A 20,398-nucleotide genomic window follows, 5' to 3' on the forward strand; every position below is an offset into this window, starting at 1 on the left:
GAGATTTCCAGAGGAATTTTGATTACATAGGAACTTGGCTGAACATTTTAAAATTACTTGGTAGAACATCTTATCAGGGTGTATTCAAGCTGTGAGTCAAACTCCATCAGGTGGGGAGCACTGTCAAATTCCAGAAACAGGTTAAAAGCACTTAGGTCAATTTGAATTTTGCATGGGACAGACATGAACTCGTTCTGACCTTATAACAAAATGGCTTCCACTGTTAAGATGAGGTCAGGCTGCTCCATCACTGCCTCAACAAACAGCCCCCCCTCAAAAAAAATCACCCAAAACTTTGGTGCATACATATATATTTAGCACCTCGTGTCTTAAGTCATTCTTTAGCATCTATTACCTCATGTGACTTTGTGGAATAATTCTTGTTCCAGGGCAGCTTTCATGCTAGTATCAGAGTTTTAATGCTAAGCTGCTGCTGCCATGTTTGGTTAACTGAAAAACAGCTCACCTAGTTGACTTTTAAATGGTCGCAGCCTTTCCTTCCAGTAGCATTAGAAGTTATGCTGCCACTGGTTGATGAGTCAAAAGAGGAATTTTCACTACTCTTTTGAGATTCCTGACCCTTTCAGGACTGCATCGCTGTCCTCAACAACCTATAAATGAGACTACGTCAGTGTATGCGAAAGTCCAAGAATTGAAAACCATAAATGTACTTCCCAATAGGATGAGCATAAGTAGAATACATAAGATAATCAAAAGTCCTGCATTTAAAACTACTGGTCACTCAGAATCCAGCAGGGCCTCCATAGCTAACTCCGCATGCCTATGATAAACTATTCCAACATGAAATGGTTTCCGTTTTGATCATCACAGCTAAACTATTTTGCTAACTTTCAGGGTTGAACTTGCGACTTAAGTTTAACTGTCTCTACACAGTACCTCGCCCATCCACAGCAGAAAACAAGCATCTGCCCTTGCAGTAAGCAATAGCAAATGGTGTGCATATTTCTGTGCTGCAGACAACTACGTCACTGTAATCTAATTTTTGTTCCAAGATCATTCATCTCCAGTTCGGCATCAGAGACAAAAATTACTTTATTTGATTAACCACGAGGACTGGGAAGCAGTCTTCCATATATCTTAATATTCAACTTTAATACATTCATTAGAGAGAAATGATCATATAACCTCAAGTAAATTGTCTCCAATTGGAATGGTCAAAACAAAAATGTTAGTATCCAAAGAGAACTTAGTGTATTACATAAGCACACGCAATCATCTAAAATGAAAACTAATCACTCTGTATCAGAAGAGTAATAAAAGCCATACTTCTGCCTAGTTGCCTTCCAGTGAAGGATGAATAATTCATGACTCAGGTAAGATTTCCATCTCCCCTGCATCTTCCATAAGATTTTTACCAATTTCATTATTCAAATCGTTTCTCTTTGGAGCACTTTAGCCATGCTGGAACCGAAACGATGTCAGACATCAAACCTCCTGATGTTATTTGTACATCTGTCCCCGGTAGCAAGCACAGTGTGACAAAGCCTTATGGGGAAAATGCACGATCTGTGGGCCTGGAGCTGTGGCTTCAGAGCTTGACACCCTCATGAGTCTGACCTGCTTTTTCTCCATATTTCCTTACACTCTCCCTGTAAGCAGATCTTTTCTTACTCAGAAGTATTTGGTCTCATTAATTTTTTTTCCATATAGTAGAATATTTAAACTATCCTTTTACGGCTAACGCCTTCTCTTATTAGTGCTTTTTATCTCATAATAAATGCCCCCATCAATACTGTCACCATATTCATCCACCAGTGATATATTTAATCAGTCAACATTTGCTGAGGTTTCAAGTGGGGGTATTGTGCTAAAAATGGAGGGCAGGGGGAATCTCGAACTCTGCCTCCCAGGAGGAAACAGATGCAGTGGGCCGGATGTTAGGATGCCGACAATGCTACTCCACACAGACAGACAGGTGACGCCCGGGCTTACAGGGGAGAGAAGGTTCCCTGCTTCTTAAGGATGGCGATGTCTGAGGGAAGAGTGAGGAGACCTGTAGAAGGAGAGCATGGACGTCTATGAAGGTGGAGAAGGTGGGGAAGCAAAAGAGCTTCAGGAGAGGCGTCGCCAACTCGAGCGTCTCCAGGCATCAGGGTCTCCGTGTGGATGACATCATGCATCAGAGCGCAGGGTAGTAGAAAGCAAGACCGACTAGACAGGAGGGCTCGGCACACTGGGGCCCTGGCTTAAAGAAACAGCTACACTGAAGTCAGACACTCCTTACTTCTCAAGAGAAGCCGGAAATACAGGCTTCGTGTAGTACATATCTACTCTGGCAAAAAAGAAAACGGCCCTGGAGGATAGACTATTTTAAACAGAAGAAGGACAGAAACTGATATCCTAAAGACTGGCTTAGAAAAGCACAACCAGACCCAGTAGGTTGGTTGGAAAGCTGTTGCAGAAATAACAGCAGTCCTAAAAGCCGGGACCACGTCCATGGAGGTGTGGTGTAAAGACTGATCAGATATTGAAATCTGAACTGGCAACATGTGGAAACTAGTTCAACACTGGGAGAGAAGGGAATGGAAAGTCCCAGATACGCCTCCAGTTTCTACCAGCCCAAGTTAGGTGGGAAAAGGATGTGTGGGAAATAAGGTGAGTTTTGTGTTGCACAGGTTATGTTTACGGCTCTAATGGGATGTCAAAATGGAGATGTTCAGTTATCACATGTCTTGAGTTTAGCTGGAGTTTTAGGGCACAACTGGGAGATTTTTGTCAATGGTCACTGTATTAAAGCCAGGGGTTTGAAGTACCTCATAGAGATAGTCCATGAGAAAGAAAAGGAAAGGGAAGGGGAGGGGAGGGAACAGGAGGGGAGGGGAAGGTAGGGGGGTGAGCATAGGCTCAAGACAAGTATCCTTCCGGAAGAGAATAAACAGTGAAGGAGACAGTGAAGAAGAGGAAAGCAGACAAGCAGAGATGAAGGAAGATCCGGCCAGAGAGCTAACTGCAGAAATGTGAGGTACAGAAATTAGCAAAGACGAGTGTGCAGGAGTGAGTGTCAGGCATGGCGGACTTTATACAGTGAAAACTGGCTCAAGAACTATGGCTACTGCTACTTGTAAGAAACACTTCAGTGGTAGTGAAAGGCTGTGGGCAGCTGTTGGGCACAAACCAGACTACAGTTGAGAAGAACATGAAAGGTGGGTATATAACAAGGGTGAGCAGAGGTGTAGGGGTTAGCGCTGGACACAGGCTAATTGAAGTTGTTGGTGTCTTGGGGTAACTTGTGTGAAGCCAGAGTTTAAATCCTTTCTCAAAAGTAATGGTGGTTTGAAAGGCATGAGGAGAAGAACTATTAGGTCGCCAAGTGATGGAGAAAGATAGAGAAGGACAGCTGACTGGGAGAACCGTGATCAACTCTCGGCATCACAAGAGGTCAGCGTATCCTAGAGGCCCTGAATTTGTGTCAGCCCAGGCTCTTGTCTTCTCTGGCTATGACAGTAAAAAACAGCACCCCAAAAGAGTGAGAGTGTTGGTGTGTCGTGGATCTCTGCCAGAAGGAAGGAAGTAAAGGTGGGAAATGGGAAGCCAAGGACAGGGTGCTGGGAATAAAGGAACCCAAACGATAGACCATAAGAGAACCTGTTCTAGATAGACTGTTCTAATTTTAGAGTCGCACTTACATCTCTATTTAGGCATTGGGGTGTCTAGATGGGAGCAGGTAGAAATCTTTAGAGCCAAGGACAGTATGAATTCTTATGTGATGATGGAAGTCTGCGTTTGTATATGGAGATAACCCTTGTTATAGCTTGATTATGGAATATGCCACAGACTCATGTGTTGAGTACTTACTCCTAACTGGTAGCACTATTTTAGGAAGGGCTAGAAATTTGGAGATGTAGGGTCCATAAGGAAGAAGCAAGTCACCAAGGATGTACCACTGAAGGCTATTATGGTCCCTTTCCCTCTCTCTGTTTCTGGTCCACTATGATGTAAGAAACATCCTCTTCTACACAGTTCCTTAAACATGTTCTGCCAAAGCACATGGGGCCAAGCAACAGTGGAGTATATGTAGATGTGCATGCATGTGTGTGTGTGTGTGTGTGTGTGTGTGTGTGTGTGTGTGTGTGTGTGAGAGAGAGAGAGAGAGAGAGAGAGAGAGAGAGAGAGAGAGAGATTCATAGACATGCATGTACCATGACACTCAAGGAGATTAAAGAACAAGTCTGTAGAGCCATTTCTCCCCCTCCACCTTTACATGGGTTCCAGGGATAGAATGCTAGTCGTCAGGCATGCAGACCAATTCACTTTATCCTCTGATCTATCTATCTCCTGGGTACTCGCTTATCTTTAATATATTCCTTCAATATGCTATGTGCCTCCCTTCTCACTAACAAGTACTTATGTTCACTGCCACATTTTTGCCACGCGACCTCCTCACCTAGAGTGATTTTTACCAAAGGAAGTCATCCTTATTGGCCACTCTGGATGAAGTTGCACTACTGACATGGGGTCCTTTCCTTAGCCATTACTGAATCACTTTACTACCCAAAATTGTCTTTTCTTCTAATATTCTGTAACTATTCATGTGTTTGTCGTCTCAAATAACACCCCTGAGGACTTTCAAACACCTAGCCACAGTGGTTTGTAGAATGTGGAGTGCACTGTACTTGCAAGGTCAACTAATACAGTTGAAAATGTTTGAATCAAGACATCTTATACTTTGTATTTTAATTCCAGCTTTGTCCCTTGGGCTGAATTCTCTTATTTGTGCATTCAGAAGCCCATGATCACTTAGATCCTTTTCACATACTGAAATCACTTTTAGCAGAACTAAATAAAAAGAAATCTGGAACTACATGAAAATGAAACACTACAACAAAATCTCTAGAACATATTGAACACAGTCCTACAAAATAGACCATATCCTGGAATACAAATAACATCTCTGCAAATTCAAAAAGTTTGAAATCACTCCTCATATCCTAGCTGACCACAATCCAATAAAATTGAAAGTTGCAATAAATTTTAAATTCTCCAGTAAATACACAAACTTGTGGAGTTTAAAGAACTCATTACTAAATGGAGAATGAGTCCAAGAAACAATCAAGAACTAAATTTTAAAAAAATTCTGGAACTAGGTAAAAAATGAAGCACAATACAACAAAACCTCTGGAACATATTAAACACAGTTCTAAAAGGGAAATTTATCTTTCTAAGTGCCTACGTTAAAAAATCAGAACAAACACAGATGAATGGCTTAATAATAGTACTCAAAAAGTTGGAAAAACAAGAATAAACCAAATCCAAACCCAGTCGAGCTTAAATCAATGAAATGGAAACAAAGAAAACAATCCAAAGAATCAACAAAACTAAGTGCTGATTCTTTGAGAAGATGAACAAAATTGACAGGTCATTGGCCCAAGTAACCAAAAGAAAGAAAGAGGGGACTTAAATCAATAGGATCAGGACAACAGGGCAACATTACAATAACTCCCAAAGAAATTTAGAATACTGTAAGGGAATATTTTTAAAACCTGTACTCCATTAAGCTGGAAAACCTAAAAGAATGAATGAATTTCTAGATTCAGCCAAACCACCAAAATTAAACCAAGAAGGAATCAACATCCTTAACAGATCAATAACAAATGAAGAGATCAAAATAGTAATTAAAAGCCTTCCATATTAAAAAAAAAAAAAGTCCAGGACCAGATGAATGGATTCAAAACAAAATTCTATCAGACTTTCAAAGAAGATATATAGCCAGTCCTTCTTCAATCAGAAGGAGCACTCCCAAACTCTTAATACCTTGACCAGGTAAAAAACACACACACACACACACACACACACACACACACACACACACACACACACACACACCACATACCATACACCACACTACACACAAAAAAAAAAGAAAAGAAAGAAAGGAAAAGAAACTACCTGCCAATATCCCTGAAGAACATAGACTCAAAAATGCTCATGGGATACTTGCAAACAGAATATAGGCATACACTATGACCAACTTGGCTTTATTCCTTAAATGCAGGTATGGTTTGACATTTACAAGTCAATAAATTTAATAAACCACATGAATGGACTTAAGGGCAAAGATCAAATGATCATCTCAATAGATGTAGAAACCTTTGACACAATCCAACACACATTCAGGATGAAAGGCCTAGAGATTGTAGGGCTACAGGGAGTGCACCTCAACATAATAAAAGCCATAGGCGACATTATCCCAAGTGGAGAAAAGCTTGAAGCAACCCTACTGACATCAGGAAAGTCACAGGGGTGTCCACTGTCCCCGCCATTTTCAATACTGTGATCAAAGTGCTAGCTGAAAAACAAGCAATGAGGCAAGTGGAGGAAATCGAAGGGAAACGGATAGGGAAGAGGTTGTCAAACCATCCCCTCTGACAGAAGGGATCCTGCACCTTAGCCAAAAGTGCTACCAGAAAATGGAGATAAGATAAACAAATTTATCAATGTGGTAAGATAAAGAATCAACTTGCAAAAATCGACACCTTTTCTATATACCATCAACAAATATACAGAGAAGGAGCTCATGAACACACTCCCATTCACAATAGCCTCAACAAAACAAAATATCTAGGAGTAAGCCTAACCAGGGAAGTGAAGGACCTCAATAGTAAAAACTTTAAACCTCTGAAGAAAGTTAGAGAGACATACTAGAAAATGAAAAGACATTCCATGTCCATTAAGTCTATCAATTCTAATTCTTTTCATTGATAGAATTAATACTGTAAAAATGACCATTCTCCAAAAGCTATTAATACACTCAGTGAAATCCCAGTCAAAATCCACATCTCTTTTTTTTACATAAAGGGGGAAATCTATCCTAAAATTCATATGGAATTACACAAGACCCCAGATAACTTAAACAGTTTTGAACAAAAAGAACAATGATGGAGATATTACATTTCTAAATCTTAAGATATTTTACAGAGCCATAATAATTAAAACAATATGAAATGGGAACAAAAACAGACATGTAGACCAATGGGACAAATTTGAAGACCCAAACATGAGCGACACAACTTCAGCCACTTAATTTTTGACAAAGATGCCAAGACATAAGCTAAAGAGAACATTTTCAGCAAACGGTGCTGGGAAAACAAGGTGTCCACATGCATAAGAATGAAATTAAATATGTATCTGTCACTTTGCACAAAACCTGGAATCTGAAACACTGTAACTGCTGAAAGATAACACAGGCAGTACTCTACATGATATAGTTGTGGGAGGGGACATTCTGAATAGGACTCCATTTGCCCAAGAATTTAAGGCCAATGATTGACAAATGGAACTTCATAAAACAAACAAACAATCAAAGAAACCTGCACAGCTAAAGAAACCATCAACCGAGTGAAGAGGCCACAGCATGGGAGAGCATCTTTGCAGATGTAGATCTGACAGAGGAATAAAATCCAGAATATATAAAGAACTAAAAAGCAAATAAAACAAATGATCCATTCAAAAATGGACCTGGGCCCTGAAGAGCAAGTTCTCAAAAGAAGAAAAAAATAGCTAAGAAATATCTTTTAAAAAGAGAGAAAAATGCTGATTGTCCCTAGCAGTTTGGGAAATGCAAATCAAAACAACTTTGGTATTTCATCCTACCCTCATCGGAATGGCAAAGATCAACAAAACAGCCAACAACAAATGTAGGAGGAGAGAATTATGAGTAGAGACGAACAGGAAAGAAATGGTCAGCATATAGACTCTTCACTTCTCATATATATGTGTGTTGCATTAAAATAATTGAACATTTTTGAGACAGATTTCATACTAAAGCCCAGGTTGACTTTGAACCTCTGGGGATACCTCACTCTTGGCATCCTAAATGCCATGCTTACATGTTTTAGTCAGCTCATCTGACTATATTTTGTAAAAAAAGAATAACTACGAGCAATAAGATATCTAAGCTTGCTGGTAGCATATTCTTATGCAAATAGATGTTTTCTCACAAGGCATATGAATCTTCTTTGAGAGTTCTGATTAATACGTGCACACTGAAAACTGCTATTGTAATAAAACGTTGCCTTCTTAATAATGGTCGAACCATAGTGCTCCAGAAACAAAGAATAAATGGATAATACTGGGGGAATGGAAGGCATGCACACAGATCATCTTAATGCTGTAGTTAAAAACAGTTATAATGTAACAGACACCTAAGGAATGGCAGGATCCCAAAAGCTGCTTGCAAGTGTGCTAGGTTTAAAATTGGATTGTTTCTCAAAATTTCCCCACTATGTAACATTTTCCTTTTAAACTTAAAAATCTCAGAGAACCCATGAAGTTACATATTACACATGAGAAAGTGGTGGCAAATAAAGTCACATGGAGGCTAGAGCTATGTGTTGTCCTTCCACTTGGTGTATTTTTAATATAAAATGCAGCAAATACTAATCATTTGCCCCTTTGAGTCATGAAATTTAAGTGTTTAGATGGAACAAGCATATCATCTATGGGAGTCTACTTAATTTATATTCAGCCTCTGGGATGAAACAGGTGGATGGAGTCCAGGGTACAGCCTCAGGATGACCCACTGGAATCAGACCCGTTATTAGCCACCTTCAGGTACTATCACTTACTGTTCATATAATTGCAGCTGAGAAGACGGTTTTCTGTCAATGAAAAGCTTTTTATATGCTATACATGTCAGCTTTGTGTGATTAGTTGGATCTGTAATTAATGCCTCTTTATAATAAACTTGGGGAAGATGTGGGATGTGGGCAATGAAATCATGGCAGACAGGTGTTTTTTGGCATTTTGTACTCTGCTTAGTTACCAGAAGAAAAAAAAAAATGTTCCAGGTCAGCTTAAAATTGAACACAAAATTATCTTCCATTTCCGAGAGTATTTGGAATTAAATAGATAACTGTGGCTTGTTAGCCAATGACCCTCCATTTATAGAAATGTGATCCCTTCACTCTGGAACCTCTCCTCACAGCACTGACGCCATTTTCTCTCTTTCTACTGAAGCAAGCAGATCACAGAACCATGTGCCTAGCTGGACAGTGGGTGGAATATATATTTAAAGGAGACACTTTCTCAGCATGGAACTAATTTAATGATGCTGAAGTGACGCTTCTAAGGGCTGCGTCATTAGCATCCCATTTTAACCGAAATACTCAGGTACCTTTGACTCCTGTGCCACAGTCTGTGAGTTATTAGTAGAGACACTGCTGTCACATCTCATTAAGGATATACAGTTTATTTGGGGACAGGATTTTATTAATTTCTGATCATTTTAAAAAGGTTGTGAGATTTTAAAAAACATAAAAATACTTGAAATTTAGCTCAAGAAAACCCAAGGGATTTATGTAATTCATTAAGAGTGTGAAATCACTTTCATCTGGAATACACACATCCAAACAATGAGTTTCCTATTATAATACTTACAGAAGAAAAAAAAACACACTGAAATAGAGTCCTTTTAACAAAGCTTAAAAACTGGGATGGGAATAACAGAACTGTAAAAACATGTTCTTCTGAACTTGGAAATCAAAGGCTCCCAGTTAGAAAGCTGTATTATCACATATCTAGACAGAATCTCCAAGATAAGAATGTGTCTGCCTGGAAAAAAAAAAGACTGAAACCATTTAATATTTAGGCGTGGAGTTGTTATCTTATATCCTGTGCATGTAACTGAGAATCTGGGCTGTGTTTCCTTTAATTCCTTGCATAGATGTACATTAGTGACAGATATATCATGCCTTCCTGAACACTCCAATATAATGTGACAATGTCTGGACATATTTACACACAGAAGGCTTGTCTGAGGAGAAACAAAGACAACTACAAGGATGAGCAACCAGTTTTGCTTAAGTCATTAGCCCTTCTGTCATTAAGTGTGCAGTCACTTTCCTACCAGACATAATAAAAGAAGATGGGACAGTATAAAGGGGGTATTAATAATATTATTTTTCCATAGATTGAGAAAGAGAGATGTATATCCTCAGAGCAGATGATAGCATGCTTAGAAACAATGATCTTATGCACTGTGGAATATAGAACAGTAAGTAGTAACATTTGGCCAGCTTTCCAATACTCTGGGAAGATTGTGTGGTGATAGGCATTAGAATGGAGAGAGATTTACACAATCTAGATTTTGAGTCATAGGCACATTAATACATGAAATGACTGAGAAGCCTTAAGAACATTGAGAGTGCTTGGAAAAATGTGTCTTAACTCAAGAGTTTTAAAAGATTTCATTTGGGCAAGAGTGAGCAAGAGAGAGTAAGAAAAATAGTTATAAAGCCTGTCTGGGCTGCTGTTCTAGTGTTTTGAAGAAACACCATGACCGAGGCAACTTATAAAGCAGTCATTTCATTGGGGTTTGCTTACAATTTCATGAGTTCATGGCCATCATGGCAGGGAGCAAGGCCACAAGCACAGAGGCATGGGGCTGGAGCAGTAGCTGAGAGCTCACATCTTATCCAAAAGTCAGAGGCAGAGAGAGAAGGACTAGACCTGATACAGGCTCTTCAAACCTCCAAGCCCACCCATCAGTAACATACCTCCTCTAACAAGGCCACACCTCCTAACCCTTCCTCAAACTGTTCTCCCACCTACGGAACAAGCATTCAAATATAAGAGCCTATGGGGGCCATCTCATGGAGACAGACCACCACAAATCTTCAGTTGACAAGGAAGTAGACAGGGCAAGTTTGGAACAGTTCTATTGGTGAAATTATTAAGGCCACTCCACGTAGTTAAAGGGAGATTTATTTAATGGCGTAACTTACAAATTAAGGGATAGGTAGGTCGCGGGGTCTGGGGAAGGTGTATCGCAGTCCAGCGGTGTTCTTTGGAGCTCTGCTTGGTCCACCTCTCCAGTTCAGGGTCCCGGAACAGAGCGCCGATCCAGCTCTCCAGTCTCCAGGCACCTCCCTTGGCCCCGCCTTGTAGGCGTGACAGTTGCTGAAGTCTCAATGGGGGTTGGAACTTCCAGATCAAAGCTGGAATGGCTACTCACTACACAGTTCCAATACAAAATCCAGAACTTCAATTTTCTTCTGCTGTCATTAAAATATCCACAGGTAGATCATAAGCAATCGAGAATAAATTACACGTAAGCACAAATTCCAGCTACATTAAAAGTCCCGGGAAATTTTGTTGCAAAAGCACCACCCAAAGGTCATCCTCATGTAGATGTGCTTGAAAACAAAACAAAACAATGCAGAAGAAAGCATCAGTCTTGGGTTGCATAGAACAAAGTGACAACCTTTATGCTAAAATCACCCAATCCACCCTAGGAAAACTCCGACTCTATCAAAGCCTGTTCCTGCCTACATTTATTCTGGAGCAAATTCAATTTCTCTCTCCACTGTGGAGGAGAAGCAAGAGGGTGAAAAGGGGCAGCTTCTAAACTCAGACACTCTAGCAGCTACATATGAAGCAGCAAGCCATCTGACAGTGAGAAGGGAGGCAGGAAGACATTAAAAGCCCCATCAATTGAGAGACATTGAGAGACATGTACAACTATTTACTTTAAGCTGTGGTTAATTACCTTAATATAAAAAACCTTATTAAATTACTTAGCGCTTTACTTGCATTCTCTGGTGGTTTTCCTATAACACAGGCCTACATTGTCCAAAACTAGTCAAAAGGGAAGAGCTTTAAAATTTACCAGAAAGGTCAGTCTTCCTCTGGTTTTCCTCACCAAGCTCAGATTTACATCCTTCCTCTTAGTTCTCCAATGTAACATGTGGTTATACTTACACAGGATGCATAATACTTGCTTCAAAAGAGCTGAATGAAGGGTATTGTACAACTAACAATATCTTCCTTGTAATACTGGAATCACATCTTTGTAGAGAAATAACAAAATTCTGAGTAGTAATGTTTAAAGGCATATGCGGTCTAAGAAAATGTCTTCTTTAACAGGAAGACGTCTCTTCTTACTGATTTCATATCTTACAAACTGCTCCAAGTAAGCATACAAAAATGGAAATTGCTTCAGGGTTGAACATGACTCTGATAGAGCAGTCGTATTCTGTCGCCTCCCTGTATTAACCGTTGAGTCACAAGAACAGAAGGTGTAAAGATCTAAAGTCCTGCTTATACACTGAGACACCAGATGTGCATCCAAATGTGGCCAAAGAAGCAGATGACAACAGCAGCATTCTATGAGGCTTCTGGGTGCCTTTTCAAGACTGGGTGTTTTGATGTCTAAAGCTGACGAGGAATAAAAATCATAATGCATTTGGGAGTGCTAATCATTCACAGGCAGCATGCTAAGCTTGTTTCCTAAACTAACCTGTTTGATTTTTTGATCTGAGAGTAGTCCTAATAGGCAAGACTACTATTATTCCTATTCTAAATCGGAGCAACTATGACTGAGAAATTAAGTAGTTAACCATAGTCTCAAAAGCAGAAGGTGGAAAAGAACTGCCGTGATGATGTCATCCTGGATTTCACTAACCACTGCTCTCTGCTGGTTTGTGGTCTTTCCTACTGAGCTATTCAAGATTTGTGTTGCTGTTGTTGTAATGGATGAAAGAAAGTCAAGTAACTTGAGTTAATGTAGTTCAAAATGTTGACAGTTTCTGGCTTCAGGTAAAGCTAGATTTATGTGCTCAAACAATATACTTTTCTTATTCAAAATAGTTTATGAGCAGTCTTAGACTTAACCCCTGGAATGGAGGATGAGCTTCCTTTTCCCAGCAGTTCTAGCAGAAGATCTAGCCTGATGTCCATAGCTGTAATTGGCCTTCTTTGAACTGGCCAGGATCATGGACCATGATGATTGGTTTTTATCAACTTGAAACAAACCTAGACATGTCTCAAAAGAGAATCTTGAGAAAATGCCTTCATAAAATTGGCCTGTAGGCCTGCTGGGCATTTTATTGATTAGTGGTTGATATGGGAGGGTTCAGCCCACTATGGATAGTGCCACCCTTAGGCAGAGTCCTGGTTTGCATAAGAAAGCAGGCTGAGCAAGTCTTGGGGAACAAGGCAGCAAGCAGCACTCCTCCATGGCCTCTGTATCAGCTCTGCTTCCAGGTTCATGACTTGAGTTTCTGGCCTGACTTCTTTCAACAGTAGCCTCTAATGTAGAAGTGTAATATGAAATAAACTTTTACCTCCCCAAAAATGCTTTTGAACATGGTGTTTTAAACAGCAATAGATATCCTAACTAATAGATATGACTCTCAATGGTTGTATAACAACTGTTAGCTTCAGAACATAATTCAGCCCCTTGTTCTTTCCCCACACCCCAAGCATAGATATAAATGAGCCAGTGGTAGAGGATGGTTCCCTAAAGAGGTAGATTTCATATCATTATAGGAGAATAGATGCTGAGAAGAAATGAATTACAGATGTCTATTATATGCACCTTGCCATACTAGAAAAATAAATTGTGGTCTTATTATATAACTGAGGAGATTTTAGTTTCTGCATCAAAAAAGCTCTCCTATAATGAACTACCCTGTGTTAAGTCAAGGCAAGAAGTAGTCTGTAGAATCTGAATGAGAATGATCCCCATAGGATCATATCTTTGTATACTTGGTCTCCAGTAGGTGGAACTGTTTGGGAAGGATTAGGAGGTGTGGCCTTGCTGGGGAAGGTGTGTCACTGGGGGCTGGGCTTTGAGGTTTTAAAAGCCCACTTCATTCTCAGTTAGATCCCCCCCTCTACTTTTTGCTTGTGGGTCAGGATATAAGCTCTCAGCTGTTGCTCTACCTACCTGCCTGCCTGCTGCCATGACCCCTAACATAATGATCATGGACTCACTTTCTGAAAAGGTCAGCCCCTTTGTCTTTATACTCTCTAATATACTCTTTCTTCTCTGAGTTGCCTTGATCATAATGTCTTCACAGCAATAGAAAAGTAACCAAGACGCAGCTAAAGAAAATCAATGAGATCTCATCGGAAAAGTAACTACAAGACAGGTAAGCATCAGATTTTGTGTCTGTTCAAATAAATATGCTGAGAGCAATACTACTGTTATGGGCAGCAGTATCTTTATATACCACAGTATTTTATGGAAATAAAGCATAAGGGAGCTTCAGTACTCTCCTGCACAGACAATTTATGCTAATTTGACTCAATTTGCCATGCTACACAGGTTTTCCTTCATTAGAAGTTATAGCCACCGGGGGCTGGGTATGTAACTTAGTTGGTACAGTATTTGCCTGCCATGCATGAAACCCTGGGTTCCATTCCCAGCACCACATAAAACTGAGCAAGGTGGTACATGCTTGTAATCACAGCACTTATGTTTGAGGCCAGTGTAGGTTACAAGACCCCTGTAGTCAAAAAATACAACAAAAAGGGGGGGCGGTGTGGTCATCAAGTTCAGACAGTTCTTCACCTTCACCGTCTTAAGAAACTTCATTTGTATTTGGTGAACAGTTAAAGCCATTTTCTCCACTGAAGAACTATTACGAAGATAACTGGGTTCCAAGACTTGGCATAGAGCTTAGGACATTATAAACATGTAGCAGATTAAAGCTGCTATTATTTTATAAGTATGAACAAAATAATCAAAACTATTTTAAAATAAAAATTAAGGTGTTGGTCACTTAGAAAAATAAGAGGAATACTCCATAAGATACTATGAAAAATTAAGTCCTTGATTCCACTTCAAAGCAGATATTTAATATAATTCAGCTTGGAAATTTTTTCTTAATACCAAGGAAGAAGTTAAGGAATTACTTAAATATACTTTATAATAGAATATTTTATTACAACTTTAATTAGTGAATTCATATACTGTGATTATAGCTATACCCATTCAAACGGAAATAGTATTTAATGAATTTCTTTTTACTTAGCAGAACTTTTCAGACTTCGTCTTGCACATGTCCATGTGGGATACAGTTCCACTTACAAGGTGAGGGCACAGTCTATTAGCAGTACCAGAAACAGAGCTGTGATTGGGATGCAGCCTGAGTGAACTCACATCTTAATTACTTATACCCTTCTCTCTCCAGCCTGCATATCCCATGCCTGAGAGCTGGTTTGAGGACAAAATATCATCCAGAATTAGTAATGCAGATAGTCTTCCAACATTGGTGACAAGCTCTTTTAGGGACTCGTGGAAGTTCTCAGTGAAATTACTTTCCTTTAAGAATAAATTCCAGACTGGGCAGTCATGGAGCACACCTTTAATCCCAGCACTTGGGAGGCAGAAACAGTAGGATTTCTGTGAGTTTGAGGCCAGCTTGGTCTACAAAGTGAGTTCTAGGACAGCCAGAGCCCTTACACAGAGAAACCCTGTCTTGAAAAAAAAAAGGAATTAATTCCATAGATCTCTTATGGAATAATTTGATGCTGATTCCACTTTTAATTATATAAATGCTGAAGGTAAGATATCTAGCTGCTATAATTTATATGACCACTGGTAACTTTAGGGGGAGCTTTTTATTAATTTTTTTTGAGAATTTCATGCCTGAGTACTGTATTTACACAATTTTTACCCCTTTCCATCCTCCTCCAGCTCCTCTGATACCCCCTCTCCACTCCTGTCTCAATTCATGGCCTCTTCTTTTAGTTATTGTTACACACACATAATGCTGAGACCAGTTCAGGTTGTTTCTATGCGTGTATGTTTGGGGATAACAGTTGGGAGTGGACCTATCAGGGACCTCATTTGTAGTCAAGAACAATTCTTCCCCCCTCAATAGCCATGGTCTGTGGCTTTTCATCTGTGGGTAGGGCCTTGTGGAATTTCTTGGGGCAGTTTTAAAATCAAATGTACGCTTAGGAAATAATAAATAGCTGGTGTGGCGGTGCATGCCATTATCCCAGCAGAAGCAGGCTGATCTCCATGAGTTTGAGGCCAACGTGATACACATAGTGAGTTCTGGGACATCCAGGGCTATAGAGAGAGGCTGTGTCTCAAAAGAAAGAAAGGGGGGGAGGGACGGAGGGACAGAGGGAGAGAGGGAGGGAGGGAGGGAAATAGTAAAAAAAAATGTAGAAAATGATATCAATGACTTACTGACAATAATGCTATCTCAATAGCTTGGGATTCTATTTTCCAAGTATCTGCCACATGTTGTATCAAAAGAGATGAAATGGAGGTATAAGTTACTGGAACTTTGCTTCATTCTTTCATTCAATCAATAAACTCATTATTGAGCCCCTAGTATGTGGTATGTATCAGGCATTTTCATAGATTGAAGGAAGACAGAAGGAAACAATACAAAGTCCCAATTTTCCATGGAATTCTGTTTGGTAAACACACCCATGAAAGTGTTAGGTATTTTTCATCCTTTCCATATGGGGGTGATAAAGATATAATGAGGAAAAGGGGTAGTGATCTGGGAAGAGCTCCCAGGAAAATGATAGCTGAAAAGAGACCTGACTGGGTGAGTGAGCCACAGAAAGTCCAGAGTGCCAGGAAGTGCAAAGATCCTGATGGGGAACGAACATATCCTGTTCAAGCCACAGCCAAGTGACTGAGGGGCTCTGAGGGGAGTGGGGGAGCAGATTGCTCAGGACCCTGTGTGGTGAGTCACCGAGGCATCTTACACTTACTGCAGTTGTGAGGAGAAGCCTCGGGATGTTGGTAATAGAACAGTGTGCAGAGGAGACTCTACAGTGGAAGTTCCAACCTGGGGGTCATGACCTCTTTTGGGGTCAAATGACCTTTACACAGGGTTGCATAGCAGATATTATGCATATCCGATATATATGTTATGATTCCTAACAGTAGCAAAATTACAGTTATGAAGTAGCAACAAAATAATTTTATGGTTGGGGGTCACCACAACGTGAGAAACTGTATTAAAGGGTCACAGCATTAGGAAAGTTGAGAGCCATTGCTCCACAGAGACCAGTTAGCTGATGTTAGCATCTGCATAATTGTGATGCTGACTATCACTGCCTAGTTTAAAGTATGAAAAATAAAAAATGGTTTCTGTACAAATGGTGTGTTGAGAACAACAACAACAACAGAAATCAGCTTTCTAACCAGAGTGTTACAAACGCAGCTCAAAAGAAAATCCCTGTTCCTATTATGACTGCAGGGGAACTACCTATGCGAGCTGGCAGCTTAGAGATGTTCTTTATGGATGGTAAGTTGAGTAGAGTATAAAAGTTCAGGATATTCTGAAACATGTCTACCACCTCGGCTCCCATCTCCTCCCCCTGTTGACAGCCTGACTCGTGGGTACTGCAGTGAACAGAAAAGCAGAGCGGAACCCCCAGCATCGTCTTCCACAGGAACATGCTGCCATCTGGAGGCTTCCAGAGGAAAATAAAATAGATGAAGAGGAACCTGAGCCCTGGCTCCACATCTGTTCATTTCTATATGCAACCTATTTTCTCTGGAGAAAATTATAAAGTTGTTCATTTAAAAGCAATCAGAAGGCACGTGACCGGCTTCACCCCGTTGCTTTGACAGGCCTGCTGTATGAAATGGAAGCCCCAGCAGTTGGTTTTATAAACCTTATTTTTCCTGTGGGCTGTCCATTCACTACCAGGGTAGAGTGGATGTCATTTTTCCCCTAGAGCTACTGTACCAGGTCCCATTCCCTTTCAGATGGCAAATCTTCTCCATTTCCTCCATGATTATGGACCAGTTCAGGCTTTCTCTGTGTTCAATTTTGATGGCTTTTTTTTTTAGATAAACATTAATTCTTTCAAAATTTCAAATATATTTCCAGAATTATATGTAATATACTTCCATAAAATTTTTGTTCTCTCATTTGCCTAGTCAGATATGATTTTTAATCCTTCATATTATCCTTTTACTTCCCTTTTATGTAGATTTTTTTTTTTTGATGCTGCAATGTTGGAATGGGATTCAGGGACTCATACATACCAGGCAAGTGCTGTCCCACTGAGTTGCATATCCAGTCTTATTATGGATTTTTGAGTGGCAGAATGACATATTTGGAGTGTTTTTTACCCTGGAAGCATTGTTATAAGCTACTGTGTTGACAGAGAGATGTGGTGATATTTGGTTTGTGATCTAACAAATAAAGCTTGCCTGAAGATCAGAATGGGGAGCTAAGCCACTAGTTCGTCACAGAGGCCAGGAAGTGGTGGCACACACCTTTGATCACAGCACTTGGGAGGCAGAAGCAGACCAATCTCTGTGAGTTCAAGGCCAGCCTGGGCTACACAAGATTGATCCAGTCTAAAAGGGAAACAGAGCCAGGCAGTGGTGGCACACACCTTTGATCCCAGCACTTGGGATCTCACACCTTTAATTCCAGCACTAGGGAGGTGGAGACAGGAAGTGATATGGCTGGGTGGAGAGAGGAATATAAGGTGAGAGGAGACAGGAGCTCACTCTCTTTTAGGCTGAGGAGTTAATCGAGGTAAGAGGTGGTGGCTGTGGCTGGCTCATTTGTCTCTCTGATCTTTCAGTTTTCACCCCTATATCTGACTCCCAGTTTTTATTATTAAAATCAATTAGGATTTGTGCTACAGAGATAAGACTCAGGAACACTGTTTGGAGGGCAACTTCAGCTTCTCAAATTAGCAGTGACTAGCATCTGAACTATACAAAGGACAATACAAAACTCTGGCCAGGCAGTGGTGATGCATGCCTTTAATCCCTGCACTCGGGAGGCAGAGGCAGGCAGATCTCTGTGACTTTGAGGCCAGCCCGGTCTACAGAGCGAGATCCGGGAAAGGCGAAAAGCTACACAGAGAAACCCTGTCTCAAAAAACCAAAAATAAAAGTAAAACTCTGTACAATAAAATTAGCAGAAGCCTGTGACTATTGACATTCAATGGGAGAAAAGAGTCGACGTGACGGTCAGTTCCCTGCCTCTGGAAATGGGGATGCCCTTAGTGGAAAAACATTGCTTTCTTTAAGGACATTTGAGTTTGAAATGATGGAATGGGTGCCATGTAAAAATGCCCCGTAAGTCTGATATATAAATACAAGTCCCTGGTAGAAGTGGTGGGAAGAGCCACAAGGTCATCTGGGGAAGAGAAGGGAGAAAAGATGCAGAGAAAGGATGGGAGGAGAGGAAAGAGGAAGAGGGAGAAGAGAAGGAGAGCAGAAGAAAAGAGGGAAGGGACAGATACATTAAGACAGAATGCGTGTAAATATTAATAATTAGAAATCTTCTGCCAGACCTATGCTTTGAGGCAGCTGAACAAAATCAAAGAGCAAATTGCAAAAGTCAAATGAGAAAATAATTTTTTAAAGGTTTAGGGAAAGCATAGCACATAACGGACAGCAAATGAAAGATTAACAAATTGGCTACACACAAAAAAAAAATATGAAACAGAAGTAACACAAATAAGAAAATCTTTCCAATAAATATGAGAACCATAGACTAATTTCCTTAATATGTGTTTCTGCCAACTTGATAAAAATTAAAGTCACCTGGGAATAGGGAACCTCAATTGAGGAATCGCATCCATCAGATTGGCTTGTGGGCGTGTCTGTGTGGCTGGCGTTTTCTCGATTGTTGATTGGTGTAGGAGGGCCCCGCCCACTGCGGTCAGTGCCGTCCTGAGCAAGCCATAAGGAAAAGCCAGGAAGCGGTGTTCCTCCATCCGCCACGGCATCTACTGAAGTTCCTGCCCTGAGTCCCTGCCGAAAGAGGCTTTCGTTGGTGATGTAACTGTGAGCCAAATAAACCCTTTCGTCCCCGAAGATGATTCTGATCAGTGTTTTATCACAACAACAGAACACGAGCTAGGGTAATGTGCAAGCACTTAAAGTCAATAAAAAGATCATTTAAGAATTAGAGAAAAACTGCTAAGCTGAATTTTACCAAAACTGAAACATTTCCTCTGTGAAAGACCCTGGTTAGATGAAAGGACAAGGTCCAAGCAGGAGAAACTGTATAAATCTCATACAGGGACAAAAAAATTAATTCTGAATAAAAACCCCAGAAGTAAAGATGGAGGAAGAAACAGAGGAGGAAGAAAAAGTATATATCCACCTAAAACGTGTAAAGAAATGAGACATTGTATCAAGGCTGGGGTAAAAACAACAAACAAGTGCAATAAAAGCTTGTCAGCACTGTTCAGTGTTAGGGAAACGCAAAGTAAAACCAGTGCGCTCATCACAGGACTGTAGAATGGCCAAAGAAAAAGATGATGGCAGTACCCAATGCCCCCCAGCAGGGGAAGATGACGAAATTCATACATTTCTGGGAAGAATGTAAAAATGATACAACTTTGGGAAATAATGTGGTAGTCTCTTCAGAAACCAAACATGTATCTGCCATATAACCCAGCTGTCAGACTTTTGGGCATTTCTCCCAGAGAAATGAAATTTTATACTTATACAAAAACCTGTATAGAATATTCACTTATATAAAAAACTGTATAAAATATTCTGTATAGAATATTTTACTTTCAACACCCAAAGGGAGGGGGCAGTCGAAGGTCCTTCAACAGATGAGTAGTTAAACTCTGGACCATACATGCGATGCGCCACCCTTGAGCAATAAAAAAGAGTGAACCTGCATAACAG

General features: G+C 40.3%; 1 long non-coding RNA gene across 5 annotated transcripts in view; it reads right to left on the reverse strand.

Moving 5' to 3' along the window:
- Window positions 1–6,816: 6,816 nt before the first annotated feature.
- The window catches only part of LOC128117833 (uncharacterized), a 91,170-nt gene continuing 77,588 nt past the window's right edge, over window positions 6,817–20,398 (reverse strand). The window contains exons 9-10 of one of the 5 annotated variants that reach the window (XR_008220921.1): window positions 19,298–19,507; window positions 6,822–11,153 (exon numbers count right to left, since the gene is read on the reverse strand). This is a non-coding gene — a long non-coding RNA (uncharacterized LOC128117833). Of the gene's footprint in view, window positions 11,154–19,297; window positions 19,508–20,398 lie in introns of all 5 variants that reach the window. The other 4 variants (XR_008220923.1, XR_008220924.1, XR_008220920.1 and 1 more) reach the window with 4 other exon arrangements.

The sequence above is a fragment of the Peromyscus californicus genome, unplaced genomic scaffold (genome assembly GCF_007827085.1).
Source record: "Peromyscus californicus insignis strain IS unplaced genomic scaffold, ASM782708v3 Scaffold_21__1_contigs__length_65335640, whole genome shotgun sequence".
In the NCBI taxonomy this organism is placed as follows: domain Eukaryota; kingdom Metazoa; phylum Chordata; class Mammalia; order Rodentia; family Cricetidae; genus Peromyscus; species Peromyscus californicus.